The sequence below is a fragment of the Pogona vitticeps genome, chromosome 1 (genome assembly GCF_051106095.1).
Source record: "Pogona vitticeps strain Pit_001003342236 chromosome 1, PviZW2.1, whole genome shotgun sequence".
In the NCBI taxonomy this organism is placed as follows: Eukaryota; Metazoa; Chordata; class Lepidosauria; order Squamata; family Agamidae; genus Pogona; species Pogona vitticeps.
The window spans coordinates 184,173,721-184,183,718 of NC_135783.1; the positions used below are offsets into that span (position 1 = coordinate 184,173,721).

At 42.9% G+C, this 9,998-nt stretch overlaps 1 long non-coding RNA gene across 1 annotated transcript; it reads left to right on the forward strand.

Annotated features, from left to right (window-relative positions):
- The first annotated feature begins 455 nt into the window (after positions 1-455).
- Positions 456-9,431, forward strand: LOC140706355 (uncharacterized). Its single transcript, XR_012085994.2, has 3 exons — positions 456-4,435; positions 5,380-6,643; positions 8,927-9,431. It is a non-coding gene; the product is annotated as an uncharacterized LOC140706355 (long non-coding RNA).
- Positions 9,432-9,998: the final 567 nt, after the last annotated feature.

The following is a 9,998-nucleotide window of genomic DNA, read 5'->3' on the forward strand; positions in this document are numbered from 1 at the left end:
ATATCTTCTGTGAGTCAGATATAAGAACTCTTGTAACAGCAATGAGCTTTGACCATTCACAGCTTCAAGAGAGAGCAAGCTCGATCCCACCAGACACGTGGGATATGACCCCAAAAACACACAGAGCTTTCATACACTCTAGCCTTAAGGAAAAGCCACATGGGCTAACATGTAGTTCAAGGGCTGGGCCAATGTGTGTTCTATAGATTAGAAGGGTGTGGAGGGTGTTTTTCGGGGGCACCCATCCCACCCTGTTTGTCGTTTATCTTAAGGAATGCACCCCATTTTCTTGGAAAAGGTCTCAAAACATGTGTTTTAAAGAGCCATGTTCTATAGAAACATTTATAATTCATGCCATTTTAATTTTAAATAAACCTACTAACAATTATATTGACAATCCCCATTTCCGTGTGTTAATAAAGATGTAACAATATAACAGCTGTGTAGAACTACAAGGCCTAGCAGCCTCAGAGCTCTCAGGAGCCTGCACAGGTTCTGAGTCTTGTGAGCGTTCTTGAGACTGTGTCTGCTGTGTAGAACTACAAGGCCTAGCAGCCTCAGAGCTCTCAGGAGCCTGCACAGGTTCTGAGTCTTGTGAGGGCTCTTGAGACTGTGTCTGCTGTGTAGAACTACAAGGCCTAGCAGGCTCACCCCGGCATTGCCATTTTAAGGGGGCCCTACTGCTAGCAATAGCTCTGTACCTGCAGAGTTTTCTAGGACTGTACTGGGGACCAACAGGTACTTTCCCCCATCAAGAAACAGGCTTGCTTGCCTCCAATCAACAGGTCTGAGTTAGGATCACATTCTAAGGCAGGTCTGAATTGTTCTGGCATGTACGTAGCTGCCCCTGAAAACAGTAGCGTATGAATGGCTCCTTCTTTCTGCCTTGCACCCTCCAATAATACAAAATATATCAACCCCCTAATAATACAAAATATATGGCCATTCCTACTCATAGATGGCAAAAGAAAAAGAACAGTAGCAGAAAAAGTCACAACATGTTTGTATCGCATCCTCAGTTGGCATTTCTAGATGTTGCAACAGAGAGAAGCGGCAGAGCTATAGGGGTACTGTTCTTCATACATGTATTGTGCCTCCTAGTTCTCTTTCCACTAACGTGGGCCTTTTTCTTTTCTTTTCTTACCAATGCTTAACAAGGCATCTTATCTTCTAAACAAGAAGAGGCTTTCTTTATGCCTCTTAACTATAAAGCAGATTATGCCCCTATGACTTCTTCCTCTAAACAGTTCCATGCTGCTGATTCATTAATTGGCACACACAAAATGTTACAACCTTCTGTTTGTTCTTTATGTTTCAGCGTGCCCCCCCATACCCCCATTTCTCTTTGTGTGTCTCCTTGCTTCGGAAATAATTTATGGAAGTAGAGGTTGGCTATATCCCCCCCCCCCGTTCTATATGTTTACATTAAAATTAGTTAAGCCAGTGGAATTTCAAATAGGTTATGTTATCTGCATTAGTATGATGTTCTACTAATGTAAATTAAAGTCAGTGAACGTTGTGAATAGTTTTGTCTCTGTGACCAACTTCAATCTTTCTATTGTCTGAACCTGGCAATTGGCATTTTGGATTTATTTTGGCAAAACCAGAATATTTTTGTAACACTATATGAAATCAAATTAATTGCCCACTATTTCCTATGAAAGACAAACATATTGGACAAAGTTTACAAAAAGCAAAAATAAAGAAAACAATTCACCTTTTTCCCCGATGTACATATCTTTTAAATATTAAGGGATGTTAGTGGGAAAGCTCTTTCCAGATTTTTATTTTCTAGATTTTTCTCATCCTTTTGTATATATTTGCTCTTTAAAAATCAGGTAATGGGAAGTTCTTTTAAAAGGTGAAACCATTGACATTGTTACAGTTTTTACTTTTCTATTGCACTTTTTTCCTGCAAGGAAAAAGTCTATGTTATTAGCTTGACCTAGTTGTAAAAATCAAACAAACATGCAAACAAATGCTTAGTAATGAATTAATGGGGAGAAAATACCCAAGAAAATTCAGCGTTTTGCTTGGAGATTACTGCTTTCATCTTATTGCAGATTTTTGCATTGTTAAGGAATAAAAAATGGGGGAAGTCGTGATTTAAGTAAAATTAGATTTCCCAATATCTTATAAGCAAGGAGATATTCTAGATGTATGCTTATTATCCTGTTTTTATCAGTGCCCTGTTTTCTTAGGATATCAATTGTGTGACACCCCCTGGTTCAAATCAACATTCACCTTGCTAGGTGCTCCTTGGAACACCACCTCTCTCAGCTACAGTTCATATTTGTAGAATGGAATGATGATACAGACTTATCTTACAGGATTGTTTTAAATTTTGAGGGAAGCACATGCAAATTAGCTCTGGCACTTAAGATTTATTTAAAACAAAAACTTGAGTAATTTCTTTTAGCCTGTTGGCCCTGTATCAACCCCACAATAGCAGGATTCTTTCAGAGTACAGTTCTTGTCATATTATGACAGCCTGAAGACGAATTGCCCCTACATATGCCATGCAGTTCATTTAAAATATAATGCAGTCACTTCTGTTAGTGGTGGGAAGTGGATGGATACAAAGCAAAAATGTAACAGCAATTCTACAAAATCTTTGGAAATGTTAGACAATCCATCTATCTGAAATGTTATTCTCAATCTCTTTTTAAAATGCCTCAAACGGTAGTCAGTATTTCTTTCCTGACAGCCTCTGTGAATCTCAGTGGAGACATCTGCTCCACAGCTTCCCAGACTCTGTCTGTGTTCACGTGAGAAGAGCTTGATCCAAAGGCCTTGCTGGAGTTCCACTGCGTAGAGTTAAAATATATAAACAGGGAGCCAGGGTAGCAAAGGCCTGGAAGCCTTTGGTTACTGATAGTCACCTCACCCCCAGAAAGGTATCTCCCAATCAAAATCTACTAAAAGGCATCATATGAGGCTGAAATAACTCCAACATAAAATTACAGCTGATATTTTTTAGTTATTTGTGACTATTATTTATATTAATTCAGAATTTAGACTACCTCTCACAGAACAGCAGCCTTGCTGGTTTGGTTGTAAAAAGGTGTGGAAAAATTATTTTGAATAGTCTTAAATTACTTTTACTAAAATGTGGGGTTTTTGTAGTGTTCTCTATACACTGTATAGGCCTCTTGATCATAAAACCGTTTGAGAAGCATCCCCTGCCTTCAATGTTCTGATCTGTTTTTTGGCTGCCCTAAAAGAGAGGGTTGGGTTCAGACCACCAAAACTCCCCGCTGGTGAGATTGTATAATACCTGTCCTCTTGAGCTGCTCTAGCAGTCTGACTGTCCTCAGGGGAAAAATGGAAACAAACCCTTCTTTTCCCTTTCTGTGTTGCAGGAAAAGTGTACTGTCTGCTGGACAGGCTCAACAACAAACGATCCACATAGAAGTGTTAAATGTCATGCACTGCCCCCTAGTTTAACCATCAGCCTCTGAGGGTGGCTGTTATGAAAGGCCGATCTGAAGTCCACAAAATCAGCTGTACATAATTCCTCTACTGCACCACATGTGACAATACAGTATGGTGTTATAATAAAAATTAAAACGCTGCAGCACCCCACCCCACCCCGCTGATCTATTTGTTCTATATGCACACTGATGGGTATCAAAACTCTGAGTGAGAGCTGGTATATTATAACTCTGAACCATTTTTTCAAAACTTTTCATCACTACAGCTCTATTAACCTGTGGAATTCATGAATCGGACAAAGCCTTAGACAAACGATTGCTGGTTCTTACTTTTATGAGGGCTACTGGTTAAAGCTAGGTTATGTAGCTTTTTGCTTTTACATGCGCCATGGCTGGAGGTTCACTTATACTAGATGTGCCTCTGCAAAGAAACAAACACTTCTTTTCCCTTTGTGTGCTGCAGGAAAGCACTGAGGATTTTGAATATTGAAACTGAGTTTCATTCATATACCGCTAGCACTCCCTCACAGATCTTTCTGGGGCACTCCCTTTTGACAGTTCGGTTTTGTACCTATTTGGTCCTGAGCTGACGTGAGTTCAAATGTCTGAAATAACCTATTCTAAATGTATGCATATATACACAAGGTATGGTACAATAAAAGCCTGTTTATTAGAAGCCCTATTAAAAGTATATTGTAAAGCAATCCTCTAAAACCCAGGTTAGTATAACCACATGACATTCAGATTAGCTTAATTTTGTTTTAACCTGTTATAAATATATACAAATATGCACAAGTTATGGTAGAATAAAAACTTTATTAAAAACAGTATATTATAAGGGGTATTGTAAAACATACATCTAAACCTCAGGGGTTTGTAGAAACACATGAAATACAGGACAGATTTACAGTTTCTATATTCCTGCAGGGCGATTTCTCATCATCAACAGCCTGACCCTCTCCGGTGGATGCGTTTGAAACATTGTCGTCTGCCTCTTTCAGGTAATTTCTGTGCGGCCCATACCCGCAGTCGCACTCAAGCCCATCATCATCATGCCCAGGGTCCTCCTGTGCTTGAGCTTGAAACAAGCTCTCCTGTGATTGAAAATGAAACAAGCTTTTAGTCATTTCTAAAAGGACCTTAAACCCCCAACCCTAGCACAAATCCCCTAACTATGGCTTTTTAAAGCCCTTATAACAGACCCTAGCTACGTCTTTTAGAAAATTGATCTTACCATGTTGACTTGAGACTCATCGACTTGATGCTCTGTAGTCTCCTCATCTTCCTCAGCACCCCCCATTAGAGTACAGGCCATCTTTCTTCTGCTTTCCTGTTTGGATTTTGCGGTAAAGACAAAGAGGTCTTCTGCAGACTTGCCTTTTCTTCTTAGCTTTTCTTCAGGCAGGCTCTCCCTGGGCCTTGGAGGGGGTACTAAGGGACACAAGGGCTGGGAAAAACCCACAGGCCCATAGTAGTAACCTAGAGGTCGCAAACGCCTTTTGGGTCTCCCTGTATCCTTTTGGCTTGTTGTGGGGATCAGGTTTTCTTTGTCCTCCATCTCCTCCAAGATGCAGCGATCTCTGCAAAGAGCTACAAGCTACGCAGAATGGCCCCGAAAACACCTCCGTGGCTTTTCAGCAACCTCTGTGGGCTTGCCTAAGGGCATGCCGAGACATGGCACACCCCTTTCTAACCAAACCAAACCACACCACACCACCCCTCCAATCGCTCCCCGTTGGACTATAGGGGCCGCCTGATGTTTTGTATAATTACACATTGTCTTTAAGTTGCAAGCTTTTTTAAAAAATGTGTAGTCCTTATGAGTGTTGTCTATTTTGTGTGTTGTTATGTGGAAAATGTTTTACTTTGGACAGTCTTAAAACAGTTTTACTAAAATGTGGGTTTTTATTATTATTCTTTTTTTGTACTCTTCAACTTATTGCAGGTTTCTACTGCAAAGAAAGGTCAACACCGGAGAACTCTCCAAAAACGTGGCTGTGGGACTTTCTGAGCGGCTAAGGCCTGTTCAGGCATGCCTTATGACCATCGCCTTTTCTACACAACCCCTTCAAACAAACCCGTTGGTCTACAGAGCCGCCTGTAGTTTTTTTGATAGTTACATATTGTCTTTAAGTTACACCATTTTTTCAAAAGTCTGTAGGCATTATGAAAGCTGTCTTTTGTGGCTTGTTAATGGCTGTTCAAACTCTGTCTGAATTCTTTGGCTTAAAACTAGGGGATGGTTCCTAGACCCTTAAAAAGGGGGTTTAATACACACACCCACACACGTAAACAAAATACACACATGGTTTGTGAAAAAAATCCAAAAACATGCAGGTTTTAGGTCACAGCTCTTTCTGTTAGGTATAATACAAAAAAAGTGTTGATAAACAAAATGTATATTTATTACTGCATATTTCAACAGATGCGAGGCTTATATATGCTCATTACTGGTAAAAATGAAAAAACAGCTACAGATCAAGAAATACAGTAACTAAAAAGATATCGGACAGCGCCGAGTTGGATAGACTAACACTGAAAATCAAAGGAAAAGAAGATACAAAATATTATCAAACATGGGCCTTGTTGGATCAATGGTTAGAAGGATGTTGTATACATTAGGAGTGTCATGTATATGGTATTTGTTTTAACAAATGATTATTAGCTGTACCCAGGTGACACGATGTTAAATCAACATGGATGGATTTTATATAATAAAAAGAAAATTAAAAACACACACAGACAGGTTCTAGGAAAAGACCGTGGGTATAAAATGTGGGAAATGTTTTACTCTAGACAGGTCTCTGGGTAGAGTGGGCGGCATATAAAATAAATAAATAAATAAATAAATAAATAAATAAATAAATTAATTAATTAATTAATTAATTAGTAAATAAATAAAATAGTTTCACTACAAATGTGGGTTTTTATTGTCTGTACTCTTGAACTTATTCCAGGTTTCCTTGTTGGCCATCATCTCCAAAGCGTCACAGCCCCTGCAAAGAGCGACAAGTGCGCGCAGAAGGGCCCCGAATTCGCCGCTGTGGAGTTTCAGACCCAGGAAGCCTCAGGGCATGCCTTAGGACCACCCACTTTTCTACACAGACCCTCCAACGGCGCCTATTGGTCTACAAGGAAGCAGGCTGGCCCTACCCTTCAGGAGCCAATCCTCAGGTCTCCCTAGGGTCACGGGGGTCCCCCAACTCTAGGTAAACCTCCTATAGGTCCACGGGGGCCTCCACAACCCCCTGACGTCACCCAAAACCCCGCCCCTTCCGGCGGAGGGGGCCAGGGTTGATCCTTGACCGGATGTCCTGCCTTACAGGGCTGTTGTAGCTGTCGAAGATTGATTTGATGAATGCTATGCTACCTAACTACTTGTGTGTTTTGAAAGGTATCCCTGTTACACTGCACATTTGGTGTAGGGTACACTGGACTGCAAAGGGTCTGATAAAGTCGAGGGGAGGAACGACATGACATTTAACACACTCCTCCCTACCGAACAGCAAACGCCCCTTGATCGATTCTTTCAGCAGAATATGGTCACATAGTCGCTCTGCGCTTCCCAACCATGGACAAGGGCTGGAGACCAGCCTTGGTGCCGGAGTGACTTGCTGCCCCTTTTCGCTGCTCCTGCCGCTCTCCTCTTCACTGCTAATCAGGGAGGCCCAGAGTCACTCACAGCTTCCTAGCCAAGGGTCCTCACCTGTCAGCTGTTCGTGTCCCTTCCTCGGCTGATTGTTGCAGCCGCTGGGAGTTCAGCAAAAGGTGGAAGAAGTCATCTGTGGAGCCGCAGCAGTGACAACACCAGTCCTCGATGCGCAGCACAGTCGCGGTGCAGTGGGGTGCTGGTGTGCAGCATTTGCCTCACCCTGAAAGGTTGCTGATGAGCCTTCACTGGCCTTCAAGAACTGTCACACAACTACTTTTGAATCCCACTGAATTGTGCCAAACAGAAGACGTGCCCCAACAACATTTCAAAAAAGGTGTAGGACAGCTCTTAAAAGGGACCAAACAAAACCCACCCACCCGCATAAAATCACCAGTCTGATACCTATTTTCATGATGAAAATCTATCCAAAAGCTGCAGTCATACCTGGAGGAGCAGGACTGCCTTGACCCTTTCCAGTCTGGATTCAGGCCACAATGGGGAGGAGCTGTCACAACTTTCGCCCCTTCAGTGTGGGCTTCTTCAGGGATCGGCACTATCCCCAGTGCTGTTTAACATCTATGTTAAGCCGTTGTGGGAGGTCATCAGGAGTTTTGGAGTAAGGTGTCATCAGTATGCTGATGGCACGTAACTCTGTATCTCTGTTAACACCTCTGCAGTGGATGCTGTCTGGAAGCCGGAGCGTTGCCTGGTCGCAGTACTGGAATGGACCCAGGCTCAAACTGAACCCAGACAAAACAGAGATTTTGTTCCTTGGGGAGACCTCTGATAGGTTGGGGCGTATGGTCCTTAGGCTGGATGATACTCACCTCCAGTTTATAGACCAAGTGCATAAGTTGGGTGTTCTTCTGGACCTGTCTCTCTCTTGGGAGTCCCAGATTGCAGCCATGTCCAGATCAGCCTTCAACCAGCTTAGGCTAATCACCCAATGTTGCCCCTATCTAGACAAGGACTCCTTCAGGACTTTGGTGCCTTCCCCGGTCATCTCCCACATCGACTGCTGCAATGGCCTTATGTGTGGCTTCCCTTGAACCTGATCCAGAGACTTCAGCAGGTCCAGAATGCGGCAGCCAGACTGATGGTTGCTGCAAGTAAATTTGATCACTCCAGGTCTAGCTCGCCTCCATTGGTTGCCCATCGCGTTCTGGATTAGGTTCAAGGTTCTGACAATCACATACAAAGCCCTCCGTGGTGTGGGCCCATGTTACTTGTCAGAGTGTGTCTCCTTAATGTCATCTGCCTGACCCACAAGGTCATCCCAGTTGAATGAACGAATGATTTTATTAATGAATTAATGATAGCCTACATGAACAGAACTTGGAAAACATGTTATTATTATTGTCACTCTTATCACTGTGCCTCAAAAAATCCCCCGGCCAGCACGGACCATGACTATGTTCCGACCCTATTTGGGAGAGCTCAGTACAATTTCCCCTACGTGCAAACTTAAAAGCAGACCTAAAGGGCAAATCAGAGACGCCTTTATAGATGACAAAGGTTTTCTAGGTTCATCATAGCTGACATTACCCCAGTAAAAGTTTAGTTCCACAATGAAATCAGACAATCATGAACAAGCATTTCAAAATTTCATCTGATTACCTTAAGTGTAGGTATTTTCTTTGTCGCAATAATTCCAGGCAACTTTAAAACTTTTTAATTTCTTCAAGTTGTTTTCCACATTGCTTCTATATTTTATACAGTGCTTTAAAATAATCCTTTCAGCTCTGAGCAAAGTTGTAGGTACAATTGCTATGAATGAGCCATGTCCAAAGTAGTCTATCCTAGAGAGGATGTTGACACATATTTCATGCCTTTTTATCAGGGATATGGTTGCTCGGCTATGAACGGCTTCAGCCATCTCCTTGAAAGTCACTCTTCAAGTTCTGCAAAGGATTGGCTGGATCCCAGAGGGACCAGGGCATCAATGCAGATAAGTGCTTTTCCTAACGGGCTAAGTCGTGGCTGGGCACATGCATGTTATTTCCCCCGTTGTCATCTACTGGGAGGTTCCATCCTTCCTTTGAGCCTCTGATCTCCTGAATGTAACTCATGAGCTGTTCTCCCAAGCTAGGAGTCCTCCTGAAGCTCTCCGTGTTCCTGATCTCTGTGACTTGGGGCAGAAGCAGAAACTGTAAGGAGAGAAACATTCTTAAGGGCAGGTTGTGTGAGAGTGTCACTCCTGAAGCTTCTCTCCCCTCTCAAAGGCTGCAAACGATCTTGCTTTGTTTTGTGGTCAGTCTTCCAGACTTAAGCATGGGATTCCTTTCCAGGTTGTTATCTCAGCCAGGAAAGACCGCCTTGGCCACATCTCTCCCATCCTGATGTGCTTTCGGCTTTAACGATAGCTTGTCTATAAAAACTTATCCCTGGACTTGTTGTCAACGCTAGACAGGGGGAAGATAATGCCCTTGTAACTTCCTTAACTCCTATGGCTGACTGATTACTTGGGGAACCACTCTATAGTTTTGTGGTGCTACTTCGGTTCCTGAATTTTCCCTTCCTTGTGGTTCTGAGATTTTATTTTCTTATATTGAAGAGAGGTGCTGCTGTATGCTGTATTCAGGGAATTACTACTGGATGTTTGTTGCTTGTCTGGTCCCTCCTTTCGATTGCCAGTATTGAGCCAACAGAGCAGGGGTTCCCAACCCCCCCCCCGGTCCTTGGCCTCGTAACCGGGCTGTGGCCTTGGCAGGATCGGGCCGTGGAAACAGATCTCCTGCCCCCCCTGCATGAACTCCCCCTCATATGCACGCACACCCACTGCACTCATGGCCCACCCACCCCCACAGGTGCCCCGTCCCCCTAAACAGTCCACAGTTTGGAAAAGGTTAAGGATCACTGCAATAGAGGACATAGGTTGTCAGTTCATATACTGTAGAGAAATCTGAAATGTA